This window comes from Pinus tabuliformis, chromosome 5_2, assembly GCF_031772625.1.
Source record: "Pinus tabuliformis cultivar Carrire ecotype Pingquan chromosome 5_2, CPIR1, whole genome shotgun sequence".
NCBI lineage: Eukaryota > Viridiplantae > Streptophyta > Pinopsida > Pinales > Pinaceae > Pinus > Pinus tabuliformis.
This window is the reverse complement of record NC_142306.1, coordinates 655,639,649-655,661,495: the sequence shown is the minus strand read 5'-3', so window position 1 is coordinate 655,661,495 and position 21,847 is coordinate 655,639,649. Positions and strand designations below refer to the sequence as shown.

Below are 21,847 nucleotides of genomic sequence, written 5' to 3'. Positions count from 1 at the left end.
AGTCTGTCCTCATGCATTTGACAAGCTAGTTTTGGAGTAGTGATAATGCTAGTTTTGAGTGATAGTAAGAGTCTTGGAGCATAGGGAGATTATGCTGTCAGAAGTCTGAGCTGTGTATTCATAATCAAAGAGAGAGAAAGGTTTATTGCAAGACATATATAGCTGCTCGCCCAGCCAGAGGAGGGATTCAACGTCAGAACTTTGGTTGTACTTTTCTCTGTTGATTATTCATTAATAAACGACTATCATTATGATTCCAATCTTATTGTTCATTATGATAATGTTTGATTTATATCTTTTCTGACTGATATATAGTTGTATTTGGTGGATTTTATTCTTGTATTCGCTTCGTTCTTTGCATGTGCAGGTATCCATTCGCGGAGATCGTGAGGATCGTGACCTGCCGAAGCAAGGGAACGGGAGTATCAACTCTTCCTCAACACTAGCGTTGGACTCCAGGTTGGTTCTCATAATCCACTTTCAATTTGCAACTAGGAACTTGCATGGTAGTGTTGATTGATTGTTGCTAGACCCATTTTGGGCTAGTGGGATCGCCTCTGTCCGCAGAAGGGATTTACCTCTCCAACAATTTGGCGACTCCACTGGGGAAGCTATTTGTTGTTTGATTCATAAACCTTGGACGGAGCCTAAAGCACGGCTAGACAGCCTTCGAAACACTATTTCTTTACATTAGCGAAGTAGATCAACGCCGCTTCAGTCAATCTCCGGGTTGGTTTATGAACCAAACAGCTTGGAGTTTGTCATGCACCTTGATCTCTCTTGTTTGCTTGCTTAGATGAGTTTTCTGAGCTGGATTTTTATGCTTGGTCTGCCTGTCTGTATATTTAATCTGTCTGGTTTCTGTTAGTCAAGCCGTGAACTGTTGGTTTTTATTTTTTTAGTCGACAAATTTGATTAGCGCGTTTTTAGGCCTGACAGTCGCGCCAGTTGGCACAGGTTTCACATTGACAGACCGCGCCAATCCGTAATTAGCGCAGTTTTCTTCCTGACAGTCGCGCCAACCCTGTGAACTTGTTCATTTTGCTTGTTTACAGCCTCCCAAGCTTGGGTTTCTTGTTTTGTTCAATCATCTGAATGTATCAGAGTCTTTTTTGATTGGTTTTGAGTCTTTTTCTGGCAAATTATTAATTTGATTTCCTTTGATCATTACTTGGAGGTTTGTCTCGATCTTTTCACAATTTTGCATCTTTTTGCTTTTGTTTTTGCAAAAAAATTTCCCCCTCATTCGCCGGGGGGGCTAAATTGTGTATGAGTGTTAATCGCCTTTGAGTGTTTTTAGTTTATGATCTTTGGAACTCTCACCCATTTTTCTTGGTTTGCACTTGATTGGTTCTTAGATTACATTAGAATCATCGTGTGTTTGAGAATTCTCTTGCATAGATCACACTTGCATAATTAGAATTCTCATTTTCAGGATATGAATGAAAAGTGTGCATAGATTACATTTGCATACTTTGGGTGTTTGCCAGTTTCTGTTTCGGTCTTCTCTTGATCCAGTCAACTTTTTGGATACTCTTTTGCATCTGTTTGGTGGTTGTTGAAGCTTGTTTTTGGGTTATTCGAGCAATTTAGTTCTTTTTGCTTGATTTCCATATGGCTTCGTTTTGAGCCTAGATCACATGGCTCATTGAGATTTTGGAGTTTTTCTTGGTTTGAAGGATTGCCTTTCTTTTCAAAGACTTGATTGTGTCCATTGAGTGAAATTTGCTTTTTTGCTCTCTGTTATCGTATCTCTCAAAATTTACTTAGTGCATTTTGCCATCAAAAAAGAAATAAACAATGTCTTTGCTTTGCATTAGTTAATGGAAATTAAAGCTTTTAATTGTTATTAGCGATTAGTAACTTTGGAGAAAAGTTTTGTTAATTGCCATTAGCTGCATTAGAGTTATTGTTGATTGTTTTATGGTCATTTTGTTTGTGTGAAAAATCTCAACTCTCTCGTAGTTAGCATTCATCGAATGAAATGATATATTTTGGCATATAGTTTGCATCTAGGAAATTTTGAGATATTACATACGGTAAGGCCTGAAAATCGAAACCTAATCAAAGATCAACCATAAAATGAACTGAATGAATCTAACAACGCATTTGAACTTAACGCACACATTTAGAGGTCTAGGCTAGAGACGTGTTCCGGCATCGTTAAACCTAGTCACTGTTGTTTCACATTATGGTTGGGTGATTCCTCCTTTTGTGACTCAATAGTGGTCTAGCACGGATCTGTGCTCCCACGTACCGTCGAGTATATGTGGAGACCCCACTAGGTTATCATCTTTTATCCACAGGAAGCCGTGTTTGCCGCCTTACAAGCCGTAATGCACTGAACACAGCATTCGGGAAGATTGACTGTCGTACGGGAAGTCCTTGGTTTTCATCTGATTTCCAAGGTGTATAAGCAATTTTACGGATTGTTTGGTAAACCTTTTTCCTAGTTCTCCAGAGTAGTCACTTTTGACCCTTTTCGGACTCCCTAAAAGAAAAGGTTCACCTGAGCATTTTGTCACTTCGGGCTCACTAAATATTCGAAGGAGACTAGAGTCATCTTTTTGTCCTTTTCTCGACTCTTAAAACATGAAAAGGTCAAGTTCAGTTCCTTTGTCTTAAAATTTATTCGGCCACGATTCACATTTACCTGGTTAAATCTTGTTTGCGTTAGCTTGAGCAGGTTTCTTTCTCGTTTTCAATGGCAACCTTCCCCGAGTCTACCGGCCAAGGTGTTCCCCCGGATGGAAACCCTAGTCCATTTCCTTCTTTTGGAAATGCCGGTGCTCCGTATATGGCAACTTTGTCTTTGCCTGGGTTAACCATCGGTTTGCCTGTATGGTTGTTTTCAACTTCGGTGGTCCTGAGTCGATGACTCCTGCTCCACCGTCTCCTCCACCCGAACAACATCATGTTGATTCCAAGGTGGACCTCTCCCCTTATTCGCCTATTTCTGCGTCCTCATCTTCTACTTCGCCTGGCGAAAGTCTGCATTCAAGTAACCAGGTGGCTAAGAAGAAGAAGAAGAAGACGAAGAAGAAGAAGACTCCTAAGCGAGAGGTTAAAAGTACAACTCAAGTCGAGCCACCTTCTGCTCCTCCGCGGAAGGTCAAATTTCCTTGTAGGTTGTGCAAGGAGGACCATCTTCTTCGCGATTGTCCTGGCATTCCCAAGGTCTTAGAAGTATGGTATCGCGATCCGGTCCACCACTCATCGTCCTCTGAAGCTCATGGCGATGCTACACTATCAGCTGGAAATGTTAAGGGAAAAGGGAAGATTCGAATCCCCTGTAGACTTTGTGAAGGCAATCATCCCCTTCACCTTTGTCCGCTCATGGATGAAGCCTCTGTTGTCTTGGAAAGTCTTACAGCTCCCTCACCCCAACTTCCTGTTGGTTATCAACATCTCTCTGCAGCCGCAGATCGTTGCCCTGCTGACAAAGAGATCGACCAAGATTCCTCTCTTGTCCAGCCTCCTTTTCCTGAACCTGGCTCTGCCAAGCCTGTTCCAGACCAACCATTGGTCGGAAAAAGTGTCGACTTGAGTTCACCACTTGATCACTCTGTTTCGGAAGAGCATCATTCCCATGTTCTTCTCGTCTCCTCAGATTCTCATGAGTCTGGAAATGACTCTCCTATCCCAGCTGCTCCCGAGAGTCCTACTTCGGTCCCTTTAGAGCAGGGGGGCAATCATACGATTCCCCCACCAAGTAGTTCAGTTGTTTCCTTCGACTGGAGTCGTTTGACTACCTCCCGCCTTCCATCCCATGTGCCTTTCTAGGTCACGGTACATGCCTATAATAAGGCGATACCTGGCACTGTTTTGGATGAGGGTGCATCTGTTAGTCATATGCCTGCCACTACTTGGCAAGCGTTGTGTTCCCCACCGCTTGTGCCAGTCGCACCGAATCTGATGGCTTTTGACAGAGGAACTAGCCAACCATTAGGGATCCTTCCAAAGTTCCCTATTACTTTGGGAGGCAAGACCGTCTATATAGACGTATCGGTTACCCAAGGTGCTTTAGATTTCAATCTTCTCCTTGGTCGTGACTATGTATATGCCATGGGGGCCCTTGTCTCTTCACTTTTCCGTGTGGTTTGCTTTCCACACGATGGAAGAATTGTGACTATCGATCAATTATCGTTCGTTCGTCCACGAGTCCCTCCTGCGCAGTCATCATCCCCTCCTGGTTTTCATCCACCAGTTGCATCTGCCCCAGCACAGATCAACTACGTGGCCACCTATCCCGTGCCTGTATCCAGTGATGCCGCCGTTGTGCATAGTGTCCTGGGGGCATTGGGTCCTGACTTCCGAGATGTTATCCTTCCACCGGGAGTGGCACTCTTGGAAGCCCCGACTTCCTATTCATTATGATGAAGGTCTGGTGGAGCATAGTTCATTTTCCTGTGTCAAGCTCCTTAAAAAATGAAATTAGGTGGTGGAGCATAGTTCATTTTCCTGTGTCAAGCTCCTTAAAAAATGAAACAACTCCCTTTCCAAATCGAGTCTTTTGATTAAGATCTCGTAAAATACAAGTCGAGTCTTTCATAGATCTCGAGAGTGAACCTTCATTCCATCCACTTTGTTGAATGCAATGAAGCTTGGGGGGCATGTACCTCGATTTGCGTTATTATGCTGGGGGCATGCGAACTTATAACAAGCATAGTTTTTCGTTTCAAGCTTGTGTAAACATGAAACCAAATCCAAGCAGAGTTCTCTATGGTTCAAGCTTGTGTAAAAATGAACCCATACCTAATTCACATCTTGTGATTGCCGCCTATCCGCTAAATTTTGTTGGATGAGCCTTGGTTGTTTCATTCCATCGCCACCATCTCTTTGGCCGATCATATGCTTTCACTTGGTTGTTTATCCTTTCCTGAGGAACCGTAGCGATGAGTGGTTTGTATTAGCCAGCCTCTTGACCATTACATGTTTTGAGCAGTTCCACCATTGCTGGAACCAGTTGCTACCCTTTATACCACTCGTTCCTCTAGGACGAGTCTCCTTTAAGCTCTTTTTTGACTCGTAAAAAATGAAAAGATTGCCGAGTATTTTTCCCTTTTTGACTCGTTAAAAAGAATAAAAATGGAGGTCTACTTTCAGCTCTTTTCCGACCGTTTAAACATGAAAAGATCGCCGAGTTATCCCTCTTGACTCGTTAAACGTAAATAAGAGGCGGTCGTCTTTAAACTCTTTTCTGACTGTGTAAAAACGAAAAGATCGGTGAACCTTTGTCATTTCAGGTTCATTAACGGTTTTGAATCGACGTGATTCCGATCGCTTTTTTACTTTTTCAGGTCGAAATCACTACTTATGAAAAATACTCCTCAATTGTAATGGTCGGGCGGTTCTTTCGAGCATTGTTTTATACTTTTTCGGGCTCGCGAGACCCAACTTTACGAAAAAGGACACCCCTGGAGTTTCCTTTTCTGCTGTCTTTTCAAACTCTCTAAACATGAAAAGACGCCGAGTTCTTCCTTTGTCAGACTCGTTAAAACCTGATGACATCGGATTTTGTTGAAATGACACACCACAAGCATATGCTATCCCCATCAAGCTTGTTAAAAATAATTGGGGTACTCGCCAGAAATGGCGGGGGAAAAATGGAACCATAATTATTGTCGTGTCGGCAGTATGTCGCTCTTGAACATGGCACTTGTCTGCTTTCGTGTCTGGGTGGGGATATCTCATCTCATTTTTCACTTGCCTCCGTGGATTTGGGTAATCTTGTTTGACCTCTCATCTGCTCATTGCCTCGTCACCATGACCTCTGATCCATTGATGTCAAATACTTCCAATTCCACTATCGTGCCGTCGATATGTTCAAGAGAAGTTGACCTCTGCAGAGAAACAACCTCCTCCTGATAGCTCACATAATCTTGATTCACAACATTATCTCTCTGTCTCGTGTCGATGATGTGGGAAACATTATGGCCCACCTTCGATCAAGGTCACCTCCTGTCGACTTCAGCTCATTATCCAGGAAGCTGATCTAGAGACTCCCTTCAAGTGCCTTAGAGCCTGCATGCCTCAATGGTAGGTTCTTCGTGTTCGACGTGAGGTTTTCATCATTGGCCTCCGATCGAATGATTCTACGGGTGTTCGACACAAGATCACTAACTCGCACGCCGTGGATTGTACCTATAGTACCTTGAGGGCCATTGTCATTATTGGTGGTACCTCTCGCGTCTGTTAACAGTTTTCATTATTGACTGGTAACCAGACAATGTTCATGCATGTTCGACTTCGGCTCATATATTCGCATGCTTGAACTTGTACTTTTGTTCGAGTCGAGATGGAGCGCAAGACCCTGGATTTTGTCTGTTGTAATCTAGGCATGATTCTTGTTACATGACTCATTCACTGGATGGCTGCGACCATACCACATATGTCATGTACTTGAGCTATCAGTTGTATCTCTCGATGCAGATTCTCGGCGGCAGCTACATGTGTTCTTGTAAAGCATTTCACCCCTCTCTCTCTCTCGGGCCTCATGCTTTAGGGGGCATCTGTTACACAGTAATTTGTCACCATTGGTCACCGTCCCTGTTACCCCTTTCCCATACTTTGGACGACTCATTCCGGGACCTGTGAGCAGTGACATAACTTAAAAACACTTGCATTATGTTCCCCTAAGTATGAACTTCATGTGCCCTGAAGACATCTCCTGCAAAATATCCCTGAAAAGTGCCCTTTATCCATTAGCGCGGGTCCGCAATGTACTTCCCGCGCCAATGGGGGAAATCTTCAAAATAGGGCGTGCCAATTGGCGCTCTGTCTTAGAGTTACACCCGCGCCAACCAAGTTTGGAAAAGATTTTTAACAAACGTGTGCCCGGATGTTTTTTTCCCTTCAAATCATGAAGTTTTTTGAGGATAAAGCTAATCTCTTGGATGTCGAGATTCATCATCTATCCCTTACATCTATCCACAATGGCTTTTTGGGGATAATGCCAATCCATAAGGGGTGTCTTGATTCATTGTATCTTCTTCCCCTTCTCCATCTATAAAAGTCTGTCCTCATGCATTTGATAAGCTAGTTTTGGAGTAGTGATAATGCTAGTTTTGAGTGATAGTAAGAGTCTTGGAGCATAGGGAGATTATGCTGTCAGAAGTCTGAGCTGTGTATTCATAATCAAAGAGAGATAAAGGTTTATTACAAGACATATATAGCTGCTCGCCCAGCCAGAGGAGGGATTCAACGTCAGAACTTTGGTTGTACTTTTCTCTGTTGATTATTCATTAATAAACGACTATCATTATGGTTCCAATCTTATTGTTCATTATGATAATGTTTGATTTATATCTTTTCTGACTGATATATAGTTGTATTTGGTGGATTTTATGCTTGTATTCGCTTCGTTCTTTGCATGTGCAGGTATCCATTCGCGGAGATTGTGAGGATCGTGACCTGCCGGAGCAAGGGAATGGGAGTATCAACTCTTCCTCGACACTAGCGTTGGACTCCAGGTTGGTTCTCATAATCCACTTTCGATTTGCAACTAGGAACTTGCATGGTAGCGTTGATTGATTGTTGCTAGACCCATTTTGGGCTAGTGGAATCGCCTCTATCCGTAGAAGGGATTTACCTCTCCAACAATTACTTTTGAAGTATATCTAAACTCTCTATCCTCACAACTACTAAAATAAGAGAGTCATAAGAGCACAACTACTAAAAATAGAGAGTCATAAGAGCATAACTGTGTAGACAATGGAAGGGAAAAAAATCATAATACCATGGGCCATCTAGGCTTTTGATTATTATGTTATGGATCTAGGATTTTAATTATTCTATTACAATACCATGGCTTATCAACACCACATCCCCAAAAACCATAACTTATTTCTAAATCAAAATATTTTAGAAATACTTTATTTTAATTTAATTTTATAACATTTTTAATTAAATCTAAAAGAAAAAAGGTTATAATTACTTTTGAAGTATATCTAAACCCTCTATCCTCACAACTACTAAAAATAGAGAGTCATAAGAGCATAACTGTGTAAACAATGGAAGAATTTTTATGTGCATTTGTTTGCAATAGGTTTCCTGAAAAGATTTTGCATATTTAATAATTTTGCTTCATCAAATTGTTTGCAAAATTTATAAATTTGCAATAATGTTTAAAAACTTATATACAACAACTCATTATTCATTATGTAATTTGACAATGATTTTAATGTTTATATAACCAAATCATATAAAATTTGTAATAATGGTTAAAAAAAATTATTAAATAAGAAATTATTTAAATATTAAATATTTATTAAATATTTTAATCAGAATTAAGGATTTTAATTTAAAGAGGCCGCGTATAAATAAATAAAAAAAATATATATGTGGATTGGTGAGATCGAATAGATGATATTTTATTTTTTATATATCAAAAGGTTAAATTAAATTTTAATAGTTAATTATTTTTTTTAATTATTTTATTTCAAATACATATATTTCTTATCATTATTGATGTCTAAAACAATAACTTTAAAGTAATATTAAAAAATACGAGAAAAGTTAATAATTCAAAAGTAAGGTTAAAAAAATTAAGAAAACAGTAAAATTAGAGTGAGAATGAATCACCACTTTAAAAAAAATAGAATTAAAAAAAATTTAAAATAAAAGAGTGAGAAGATATAATTTTATTTTAAGACTATCAACATTAATTAACTGTTTAATTTATTTAATTATACTAATTTATAATTTGCTTGGTTTCATAGTATATGGGAATTTTTTTTTTTTTTTTTTTTTTTTTTATGTAAATAGTCTTCCTTCTTACATGGAATACTCCCTTTATTTCCCTTTGTTTTCTTTTTTTCTTTTACTATGGTGTGAAAGGCCCCGGCTTCGTACTTTGGCATTGAAGGTTTCAGTGGGCAAGTATCACTTCAAAGAGTTGCGGTATATTATAATGGAAACAAATTTATTAGAACTGAACAAAGGAATTCAATAAGACCATCATGTTGGATGTTGGAAATGGTGTGCATAATGTTGGATAGCACTTGCATCTTCTTACTCATTGACACAACTGGTTTCCCTCCAAATTTGTACATACGTTTTTCCCTTCAATATGTTAGCTCTATAATATTGCTGGTTGGTTTGAGGTGTAATGCATGGCATGAATACGAGTATGATGAAACAGAGAATAATATGATGCTCAACGATCATATGATGGCCCGAAACAGAAAATAATATGATGCTCAATGATCATATGATGGCCATGATGCTCAACTATCATATGATGGCCCGAAACAGAGAATAATATGATGCTCAATGATCATATGATGGCCCTTTGAGTGTTTTGGTTACATTATTCTCCTGAAACATTAAAGTGCTCACCCATATCCACAAGAAGAAACCAAGCTGGAAAGCATTATGCGTAACATAAGTTAACCATTAAGAAATTGGTATTCCCATGGAAAGCATTATGCGTAACATAAGTTAACCATTAAGAAATTGGTATTCCCATAAATACTCAGTGAATAGGATTTAGAAATACAATTTGTTAATTGAAATTTAGAATGCATTTTGATACCTGGAAAAGTGAAATGGATCAAGAAAAGGATAAGTTGAGGGAGATTGAACCAAAACAGTTTATTTGTTGGCTGCACAATTGGGGTTCCTTTAACTACAACATGCCTCGCTTGAATTTCTAAGGACAACTCTGTTATTATAACTTGTAGCTTTGTTCCAACCAACAAAATTATGGAGATAAAATGACATAAAACCCAAAGAATTCAATCTTAAAAATTGTCATGATTATTATCTCCCATTATCAATAATTCAGTGTCATATAAGTCCAAGATTTTTGTCCACTTACAACTAAGGGAACTAAAGAGAGCCAAAAGAATGAATACCACCCTGCTCACAGAAATAAATCCAACCAAAAAGACGATGTTTGGCTTAACAGAAACAAAAACTCCTTTTGAAGAATATGCAAATTGAAGTCATTGGAAGCAGATAGAGTGTACACATTGAGAAGCAAGAACATTACAGAAAAAGCGCACAATGGAGGACTATAGATAACCCTTTTTAACCCTTCTTAGTTCATCTTTTCATGTTTCCCTTATTCATCTTACTAACGAGGACAACACTCTGCTCCTCCTCAATACCTACAATAGTATCCAGTATTGTCTCCTTCTAGTTGAAGTCATTCCATAGCCCGCTATAAATGAGAAGTTTTTTTTGGCAAGATGTCATAGCCAAAACGTTTCCAAAAACAACAACACCTATTTAATGCAATGGGCATTGGGTAGTAGGTCTTTACCCTCCACCTACTAATTTTCATCTTCAATGATTCTTTATATGTCACAATGCTTCTCGAATTTATGCCTTATGACGTTTCCTTTGCAACATCTAGTGCAAATGCTAGTAGTAATTTTGTTTACCATTACATAACAATATTGCCTGACAATTAGGGATATTTAAAAGATTGTGATTTCAAGTATTTAATTATCAAGATACTCATGATGAACAAAGTTAACTTTTGAATAAGAACATTTCATTTTATGACAAGTTGGTGGGAATTCTATCAAGTTAGTGGGAATTCTATCAATGGATTTTGAATCTAGTCCACAAGTATGTTGACTAAAATTGTCATCGTTTTAATAAGTGATAACTTTGAGGTTGATCTATTATCTCAACCATTTAACAATATAAATCTTCACATGAAAAATATAAATGAGTATAATTAAAAGTGGTATTTTTGAATCAAAATTAAAATGTGATTAATAATAAATTAGTATAAATATATTAAGATATGTTGTTAGTAAATGTAGTTAATATATATTAATTGATATTAGTTTTTATATGATATAATGTATTATTTTATATGATTTAATATGTTATTTGAGAATTTATACGGTAATTTTATAATTGTGTTACTTTAAAATTGAAATTGAATATAAATTTAAAAATGTAAAATAATTAAATAAAGATTTGAAGATACAAAATAATTAAATAGACCAAAATATATAACATTTAAAAATTTTGAATTAAAAAAATAATTTCCAAAATATTCAACATGAATTTGACACGCACGTGCACCTTTTTACTTTTACTTGTAGTTGAAAACCTTTATTTGACAATGGAAATAATTCACCATTTAAAGAGATTTGTATTGCTAGCTTGAAAAACGAAATAATTCACTATTTAAAGAGATTTATATTGCTAGCTTGAAAAACTTACTATTTGTAACATCACTGATTTTAGTGTGTTTTGAGCTTAAATTTAGTTGGCCAAATTATGAAGCGTTGTTCCTGTCTGCCAAAATTGATGGTATTTATTAAAAAGTTGAATCACTTCTCGCATTTATTTATTCTAAAAAAGATATGAATAGAATTGTGGTGATCCTTTTCAACATTCTAAACATTACAATTAAATTTCACTTTCTCATATTCAATAAAAATTATATTAAATAATCATAATATTAAATCTTAATACTATACTAAAATAAAAACTATTCACAACAAGAATTAACAAAAAAATATATATATATATAGTAGTAATATAATAAAAAGTAACCGTATAATAAAAGTTATTAAAAAAAAGCATATATATGTGGTAATAAAACAAAAAAGAAAAATATACCTCTTAAACCATAGCAATTACACTTGCTCTTCAACTAGACTAGTTGCGTTATGGACATCTCCATGAAAATTTGTACCTCCAACTATTTGAAAATCAGTGTCCAAATATACATATGATCGTGTAGGACTGTATTAATGTTTTACATTTTTTGCATTTAAAATTATGTTAGGATAACATTGTTACACACTTTTCTTTTAAGGAATCTTTGGAATTAGGATTAAATATCTTTTAAATATTTAATGCACGATTTTTAAAATTTAAAATTATTATTATATTATTTTTAAATATTTAATGCACGATTTTTAAAATTTAAAATTATTATTATATCATTTATCGCCGATTTCCGATCTTTGAGTCCTTATGGCCGCTGTTTAGCCCGCAAACTTTGAAGCTCTTAATCTTTCAAGGCATTTATATTCATAAAGCTCTAATATGTATGTCTTTGTCAAAACTCTCCGGATTTGTCCAGAATGTAAATGTGCACATTTGTCTTAAAGTTGGACACGTGACGCTCACAAGATTCTAGATGTATTTCTGCTTGATACATATAATCTCTTCTAGTTCATAAACAATAAATGATAGACTTGAATTTAAATATTTGAGCTTCAACAGACATTAAATGAGTTTAAGAGAAGACATTAAATTGAGCATCCACGAAATACCCAGCAAAAAAACGTATAATTGTCGGGTGTTTTCCGAAGCAACGTACAGTAATATAGCCAAATTGCTTCAAGCCCCCTGTTTCATGTTGGAAGTACGAGCTCAAGCAATAAAACTACAGCGAAGCCAACCAACAACAATAAAAAAAATTAAAATAATCCAATAAATAAATTAATTTTCAATTATAAAGTTAACATTACACCTAGGGTTTTTTTTTTTTTCAAAATAAAAGAATTTATATTCTTTTATATTCAACGCATTTTCTGAATGCGTTATATCCGGCCCTGGCAGGAATAATAAACTCGAATCTCTTATAAAAACCTTTTCCTTATCCCTTTCAAAAACATAAACCATAAGAAAAAACCTCTGGACGACCATTGGACAGCACCGGCCGTAGGAAATGGAATGATCGTCATATCGTGGCAGCACCTTCCTCGGACACTCATATTTCATCCTCCTTTACCCGACATTTTAGCACCCAGGATGCCGAATTACACGACAGAGTTGAACGTATCATGCTCTTTTGATCCCTGAACGACCACAGCCGGTAAAGTTGATACGTGCCACAATTCGGGGCATGGATGCTCAGAAATACTGTCGTTTGCTGGCTGACATCAGATCTTCAATACAATGCATATGCACGCAATTGGAGTTTATGTGACCGGGCGGTGTTGAAAAGATGAGTCGATCGGTGGCGGATATAAGTTTATAATAACTGCATGGAAAGATGCTCCGCCAGGAAAATAAGTTCGCAATTTGGGACTTCACACTGTTATTCAGGTGAATAAACCGAAATATAGCGAGGAGCCGGATGGCTTCCTCGATTGTGGACAAAACAATGATAGGGATGCGCATCGCTTCCTCCCTTGTGGACAAAACAATGATAGGGATGCGGATGGAAAGATGAGGAATCCCATCGCTTAGACGAGGTCACATTTCAAGTCGATACGGTGAAAGAGGGCTCCTTGCTTCTCCGAGACATTGGGTATACGTTGTATTTGGAGTGTTTGACTGAAAGAGAGACAAAGAAGTACAAAGATTAAAAAAGAACCGCGAAAGGAAAAAAAAAATACTTACGCATTTTATTTGTCCATGTTTGAGACCTCGAAGAGAACGCATTTTATTTGTCCATACTATTTTGAGCCCTCGAGGAGAACCACATGAACATGGTGTAATTTATGGTTTTTCCTCATTCTACTAAGTGTCATGCATAAGCATTCATTAAGTATAGCAAAATGTAGCTATGAGATTTAACTATGGCCTTTTCTTTTCAATCTTAATTTTAGTTTGTCTTTGAAAGTTATGTATTCATTATGGTTTTTCCTTCAACATTTTGATGATTCTAGTTTGCTTTTCTCTCTCAATTTTATTCCAATTTGTTTTAGAAATCTATGCATTTATTGTGTTATTTTGATATTTTAATGAATGGTATGTTTTTTTTGTTTTTTAATATTTAAATAATGTTGGGAACCATTTTTAGGATAATTTATTTTTTCCAATAAAAGTATTCTTTTTCTCAGTATTTTTTATGAGATTTGAACCTAAGACTCAACTTGTCCTGACGATGAACGCGTCGACAAATGATAGATCTTGTGATTTATGCCGAAAAATCTCTCATAAACCGATATGGATCACAGAAGCCTAAATTCAAGAATTAAGTCTCGCACAAACTATCTGATTTACATTTTATGGGGTTAATTATCTGAACCTAAGACTTAATAAGAATTAAGTCTCGCACAAACTATCTAATTTACATTTTATGAGGTTAATTCTCTTCCTCATCTATGATGAATGAGAGAGTTTTAAAACAAAACAAGTTGAAAAATTAAACATATTGGAAATACATGAAATTAGTAAAACCAGTATAACCATATATAGCTAGTAAACATCGATAGGAATCAGATGAATGAGAGAGTTTTAAAACAAAACAAGTTGAAAAATTAAACATATTAAAATACATGAAATTTAGTAAAACTAATATAACCATATTGCTAGTAAACATCGATAGGAATCAAATCAGGCATCGAATCATTTACAACATGATACATCTTACATTGCTGAGATTTAAAAAAAAATTACTTTGATTTAAATTATTATTATTATTATTATTATGATTATTAATTATAGAAAAAAAGAAGAAGACTCATAAGTCGAAAGAGAAGTATACGAAAGAAGAGCCTCCGAGATCGTATGACAAGATGAAGACGAAGAAGCCCTTGAAGTGTTGGATATGTGAGGAACCACATATGGTGAAGAATTGTCCTTCAAGATCAAAAGTGGAAGCAATTGCACAATCCAATGTGAAGAAGAAGAAAGAAGAAACTTTCATTGGAGTTATGCAGATTTGGGGAACTGCAGTGGCTACGGAAGCGATATCATGAAGAGATACCGAAAGGAACCAATTCGAATATGTGGAGATGAAGATTGGGAAAGGCATTGTTCTCACTATGGTGGATAGTGGTGCAACTCATAACTTCATGAGTGAAGATATTGCGAAGAAGATTGGGTTGGAATTTATACCAGTTCAGGCACAATTGAAAGCAGTGAATTCTCCACCTAATTCTGTGATTGATGTAGCGCTGAAGGTCGATGTGACACTAGGTGAATGGACAAGGAAGGTCGATTTCACAGTGGTGCGGATAGATGACTATGAAGCTGTGCTAGGCATGGAATTTATGAAGCAATTTGAAGTTATGATAGTCCCACACATGAAGAAGTTGTACATTTATGACGAGCGTGAGGAAGCACCCATTGGTATACCAACCATAGGGGCTACGACAGTCAAATGTAAGTTGACAACGATGAATGTGGAGGAGGTGAAGTGAGATGAGGAAGTCTATAAGAGATTGTCTTATACAAAGGAAAAACTTATGGAGTGATCACAAGTGATTAGAGCATTGTCTGATAGTATCTTGGATCTATGAAGCAGACTAGCGGCAATGAAGAAGGATGAGGATGCTAGACCAGACCATCAGTGGGAGAGTCAGGAAGCATACTTGCAAAGATTAGAGGTGGAAGATCCTAATAGGTGGATTGAGCTGATACGCAAGGAAGAGGGAGAGCCTTTGGCCTCCACTTCCTCCCACTCTTCTTAGACTAACATGGTGATGAGGCTCATTGTTATCTGCTCATGGAAGTGAGTCTCCAACATTTTGAGCAGACATCTGGGGTAAGAGTTTGGCATATCTATGGCATGAGGCAGGTCAAAGGTGGGCACATCTCGATACCCATACACATATTTGTGTGGACTTATAGTCTTGGTGATGGTGGTTGCCGAGATGATGTTGTCAAGGATGACAACTGTTTAGAGTGGGGGAGTATGGCATGCCCTCGAGTTGCCATTTATGATGTGCGATGGGTCATGAAATGACTTTCGGTTAAAGGCGACGAGTCGGCATGTGCGACGAGCTGGGCGTTTGGTTAAATGTACCTGCGCGAACATGCAACGAGTTGTGATGATGGGACGAGTTGGGTGGTCGATCAAATGCGCCCGAGACACGAGTTGCAACGAGCCAAAATGGGGGTCAAAAAACCAAACGACGAAATTTGGCTAAGTGTGGAGAAGTCTAACAAGTTTAATGGAGGGTCAAAAAACTGAGTGGGTTGGTCGAGTTGACATATGGTTGGGACGAGCCGACTTAACTTGGTGGTCTGACGATCGAATTACATGGTCGACCTGGGTAGGCTGAACCATCATTATCCATGGGAGAAACATATATATATGGGGTGAACGCATAGAGGAGAAACCAAGCAATTCACATCCAAGCATAACCAAGACGAATTGGTAGCGAGGAGGACGAGCAAATAAGATTGGGCAAAGGTGTAGGCACACAGAGGTCCGAACACCAAAGCCGCAAAACCGCAGGAAAACCGAGCGCAGGTCGAAGGTTGGGCGAACGAGCCGCAGGTGGCAAGGCGGGTAGCAAGTTGAGCGAAGGGTCGCGAGCTCTAACCACAAGGTGAGATGCCGTAGCACATGGGCGCACCCCTCCAGAAGTCTGAATGGAGGTAGGAGGAGGTTGTGAACGACGAGCAAGCAGAGTTTTTGAACCAAGCGAGCGGAGTTTGTGAACGATGCATGGGCGGAGTTGTGAACAACAAGCTAGGCAGAGTTGTGAGTAGACGCGTCGGGGCGAAGGTGAACGGATGAGATGAAGGCGAGTTGAATAATGAACAGGTGAAGTGTGGGGGCGCTCCTGCTCGCGAGTGGTGTGACATAACACGATAGTGCACGCGAAGGCAAACACGGGTGCGGAGGTGACAATTTGGGTGCCTTGCCCAACGACAAGTCAGGTAGGCGACCTGAGGGCGAGAGCACTCCTACTCGAGCATGAGTCAAGCCGAGGCAACGCTGAAAGAAGGCCGAGTTGGTGAATTTGGCATTTGTGAAGGTGAATTTTGGGGTTGCCTTACAAAGGCTGAATATTGTAAATACTTGTAAAAATTGTTAGGGTTATATTTATTTGGGCATACTCGAAGTAGAGAGTTGCCCCTCCCTTTGAAAGAAGTATTAATCTGTTGTGCATACTTTTAATGATGATGATGATGAATGTTTCTGCTGTGTAAAAATAATGATGGATGCTTAGTAAAAGTTGAAAAATATTCTAAGTGTTGAATGTTAGGCGTAGTCCATACTTGAGAGTATTGGTGAAAAGAAATTGGGTAGCAGTGCCAGACCTACCTATGTGCGGTTGAAAGACCACTGTCAGGATAGGGCCGTGACAGGTATGGTATGGATAATTTTTAAAGTCCACTAGGTCTTGGATAGATAGTGTTTGGGTGTTTTGTTAAGGCACTCCTTGATGTGAAGTCATTTATTCAATTCCCCATCTGGATTAGGGTGATATATTGGACATGATGAAGATATAGTCTTGCCAAACTTAATTATAGAGAACTAAATATAGTTTTTATTTCTAATCAAATACTTCTTATTATTACTATTCATTAAAATTGGTATATTTTTATGGGCTTTACAATGTAATACATTGATAATGACATGCCTACACATCCTTAGTGTGAGTGTGCTTAAAAATTTAATCACTTCAGACACTTCTTCGTATCCTTGGTCTTGCGAAGAGAAAACCATTCAATATCACAATGATAATTAGCGATAACATTGGTGTAGACAATAAAAACTCTTCAACTCTATTTTAATCCATGCTAAATTCATTACTGATGACTTCATTCTATTCGACTCGAAAAATAGAATACACTAAAATAATAAATAAAATGCGAGAGATGAATATTTTGAAATCTTTAAAGCTATTGAAAGATAAGAAACCTCCAAAACTACTCACCCAAAAAAATGTAAGGCAAAAACTCCAAAACTTGCACCTATAACCAACTACTAACAAAAAGAAAAACATAAATCAAGAAGCAAACATAACACAAATAGCAAGATCTCACTCTCTATCATTTATGATCACATTTAGTCTATCATCCCAACGAGATTATCATGATAAAATTTGATAAAATTTATTACATATGAGTTAGATAAAAGCTTAAATAGTATATTTACTAAATGGATGATGATTGTAAAATTTTCCATCACATATATATTTTTGTTTTATTATAAATTATTGGTGGTAACTACAATCCTATGTATAAATGTTTATAGAAATTTTTACCAATATAATATTAATGCGGGAAAAATTAACTCTTTACTTTGTTTATTACTTAGTGATCATTTCAATTTTTCTTATTATTAATAATGATTCTTTACTTCCCATAATTGATGTTGCAAATTTAAACAAAATAACAAAATCCAAAATCCAATATGGAATTAAATCAAACAAATTATTTTATAAATATATATTTTTTAATAACAATAATTATTCTTTGTATTAATTCTGCGTGGTTGTGGTAAAATACACTGAATATTTATAATTCATATACATCTATGGGCTTTAATTTCATTATTTGTAGACAGATAACCCATGCCCAGTTGTCCGTGATCACTACAAAAAGATTCAGATACAATACTCTTATTTATTCTACAAGAGTATACTCGAAAAAATCGAGACAAGATGAAAACACAAAAAAAACAGTGATTACATTTGACGATTAAGCATTTAGATCAACAGGGCAGTTTAAATCAATGCCCAAGTTCTAGACTTTTGAAGGGGTGCTTTGTTCTTCTAGGTGGGTGCTTGACTTGGGCATCTGGAGATGGGGATCCTTGATCATGCTGCGCAGCGTTTCGGCCTCATCCTCAAGCCTCACAATTTTCTTGTGTTTGGCCTCTATTACATCACAGTTTTCACAGGCAACCACAATTTGATGGTGCAATAAAACATTAAGGTCGAAGAGCTCTAATTTAATATTTGTGATCTCCTGAGCACATTCGACACATACCGCAGGAGTTAGGGACCAAGATATGTTGTTCTCGACCCGTTGTGAGATTACCCACATCAGTTTCCACCACCATGCCTAAACGTGCATGTTGGCTACCCTAGGTTCCTGTAATCATCCTCTCAGAACACCATTGTAATGCAGAGAAAGCACATAAGGTGGAGGAGAGGGAATGCAACTCATGTTGTGGCATGTCATGTATTGAAACCCATAGAGCTCGCTGGGGTGAGCTAGAGCACCTAAGCAGGGGGACACAGTCCAAAAGGAAGGTGACAAACTCACAGCTTTGAGACTTTCTTGGGTTCTTCTCACCAAGAGGATGAAACTCAATCCAACCAGAATTGTAGATGGTAAGAAGAATGGGAAATCATAGGCAACCCAAATGAAATTTGTAGCAGTTTCCATGTAGATACATCGTGTGATAGAGCAAAGACGAACTAGAATCTCCAGGATCCCAATGTGGTGCCATCATTTCCTAAGAGGTGAGAGAGCTTCAATTACTTGTAGCCAGGAATTGGAGCGGTTGCACTGTTTGGTGTAAGCTGAGAGGAGTAAATGTAGCATGAAGGATGAGATGACTCGAGGACTCGCAGGGTGAACAACTTCAAATTCCTACAATGATCCTTGAACCAATAATTAGACAAGAAGACTCCCACGCTTAACTGAGGATCCGACCTAGGTAGTGTCACGTGGGAGGGAGAATGAGGGCTGCACGCTAGGAGAGAGAGATAATGCTTCATCATGTAGGCGAGTGGTGGGAGGGACGGGATGAACTCACAATGATACTAGCCAACCATACATGAGGGGTATAATTAGATGCCTTGGGATCCAGGGATATATACCATAAATGCGATGGATGGATGGGGATACATAAAGGGACTAAGAATGGGGGTAGTTAGGGCATGGGGAAAAACTAGGGACCCCATTAACTTCCCATTCTCTTTTATTTAAGCGGAAAGATATGTTTGTCATCGAGTCGGCCTCTGAGTTGATGTTTCTAATAATATGCCAAATCACGAACTACCAAAGGTGAGGAGGATACTTTGAGCAGGTTGGAGGGCTGGTTTAGATGATTGTCTTTAACAAGGGAGATGTTTCTTAAGTTTCTAATAACAAAAAAAGAGTCTCCCAAAATTGTAATGTTGTTACCTTCATTTTTCTGGGCTAAGAGGAGCCCTATATACAAGCCATAAACCTTAAACCTCGGCTTGATTATATCATTTTACCTAGACCCAAGCTTATTTATCCGCTATTATTCCTTCTCAATTGTAGAGAATCGCTTCCTCGTGATACCCCTAATTATTTTTTAAATATTAACATTTTCATTGAATGTTTATTCTACAAATTTATTTTAATGTTTCTTTTAAAATATTTATTCTTGAAGTTTAAAGAAATAAGAAAATTCAAAATCAATATTGAATTAAATCAACCATTTTTTTAAATACTGGTAACATCATTTAATGTTTATTTGTCCATTTTATTAATAATATAATTTAGTGAAAAATATCTTAAATATATCTTACTCGATTATTTAAAATTTGTGATTTTTAAATTTTGATTTATTACAAAATTAAAAAACTAATATGGATATAATAAAAGTATAGAATTTTAATGTATGCTTGGAACCCTCCTACTTTATATAGTTGGGAAAGAGTACACAAGAAAATAGCTTTGCTTCTCTTTTCGCCTCTACAGAAGAACCCTCATGCAAATACACAATTGAACTATTGAACTAGAGATTGACAGAAAAACCCAGATGCAAATACACAATTGAACTGTTCAACTAGAAATTTACCTAGATGCAAATACACAATTGAATTGTTCAACTAGAGATTAACTTCGCTTAAATTTAAGGTACACTCTCAAACCCCAAGATTGCTTTGAAAAGGTTTAAACAAAGCCTCTCAAATATAATTACACAACTTAAAAAAAAAACTTATCATCTATTATTTTCACAATTTGATCATGCTAGGTGCCCATAAGGCCTGCTCTTTTAAGTAAAGAACTTTCCGTCACTACTTCCCTGCCACAGAACAGCTAAAATATAGTTTTCGAAATAGGCGGGATGTACATTTCTGTCTAGAAGCTCCTCTGTGACTTGTACGATTGAAGCTTCAGAAGCCGCGCTATTGCAAAGATCATGGTTGGATAGCAACCCTATACAAAACCCAAAACTAAGCATTTTTCTTCTTATCAAAATCTTGCCCTTCAGATACTAAATTTCTCAAGAAGATCGAACTCCTCACCTCTGAATTTTTTCAAACAGAATTACTAATACACAACCAGCATCTGCGACGTTCAAAACGATGGACTAATTGGGTTATACAATTCATTCTCCGAATCTTCATTCTTAGATGGGCTGTGGTAATTAACGCACATAATTAAAACCCCGTCTGGTCTCCAGAGCTCAACAGCGAGGCAGCGTGCACTTCTGTCCTTCCATCAATCCCTGATGCTTCGGTTCGCAACGTGTGGGCAAACGTTCACAGATGTGAGCCAGCGACTGAAGATTGCATTTAACAATGGTATCCACGAAGAGGCACGTATCACTGGGGCTATTCCCCTCCGGCACGTCCACCACGTACGACTCAATCACCAGGGTCTCGTTCTTCCTGTCCACGTTGCGGGCCTCATGAACTGTGGTGAAGGACTGATAGTTTTGCAGGCGGTGCTCTCCTCCAACGACTCTGAAGCTCAGAACGTGGTGATCGTTGTCCAGAATCTCGAGCCGTTCAGTGCTGCTCTTCGCTGGAAGTCCGGAGACCACGCGAAGCTCTCTTGTACTCCCCACGGTGCCATCACCCAACATGGAGCAGCTACGGATGAAATGCTTGTACGTCTGTGGTTTGTCGAAGCACCGCACCACGGACCAGACGTCCTCAACTGTTGCTCGAATCCACCGCACGACCACGGAAGAGAAGTGGCCGTCGCTAACGGAATGTTTGTGATATCGTTCCACCACGTTCCTCAGGTACTCATATTCCTTCTCCATCACCAGGGAATGCAGCATCTCGGACACCAGATTGGCCGGCCTTGTACGTATCGAGCCCGTTTCATCAGTAATATTTGAGACATCTGAAAATGGCCACAGCTGGTGGGAAGGAGACATGCTCGAATTCGAGGTTTCGATGCTCAAAACTAGTGTTTTCCACTCGCAGATATGAGATCAGTTCAATGCAAATACAGGCAATCGGACTTTCTGGGTACGAGGCAACGCTGAATGTCTATATATATGTCGATTGTGGGC

The 21,847-nt window shown here is 37.9% G+C and overlaps 1 pseudogene; it reads right to left on the bottom strand.

Moving 5' to 3' along the window:
* Positions 1-20,744: 20,744 nt before the first annotated feature.
* LOC149160763 (abscisic acid receptor PYL12 pseudogene) lies at positions 20,745-21,610 on the bottom strand (annotated as a pseudogene).
* Between the last annotated feature and the right edge of the window lie 237 nt (positions 21,611-21,847).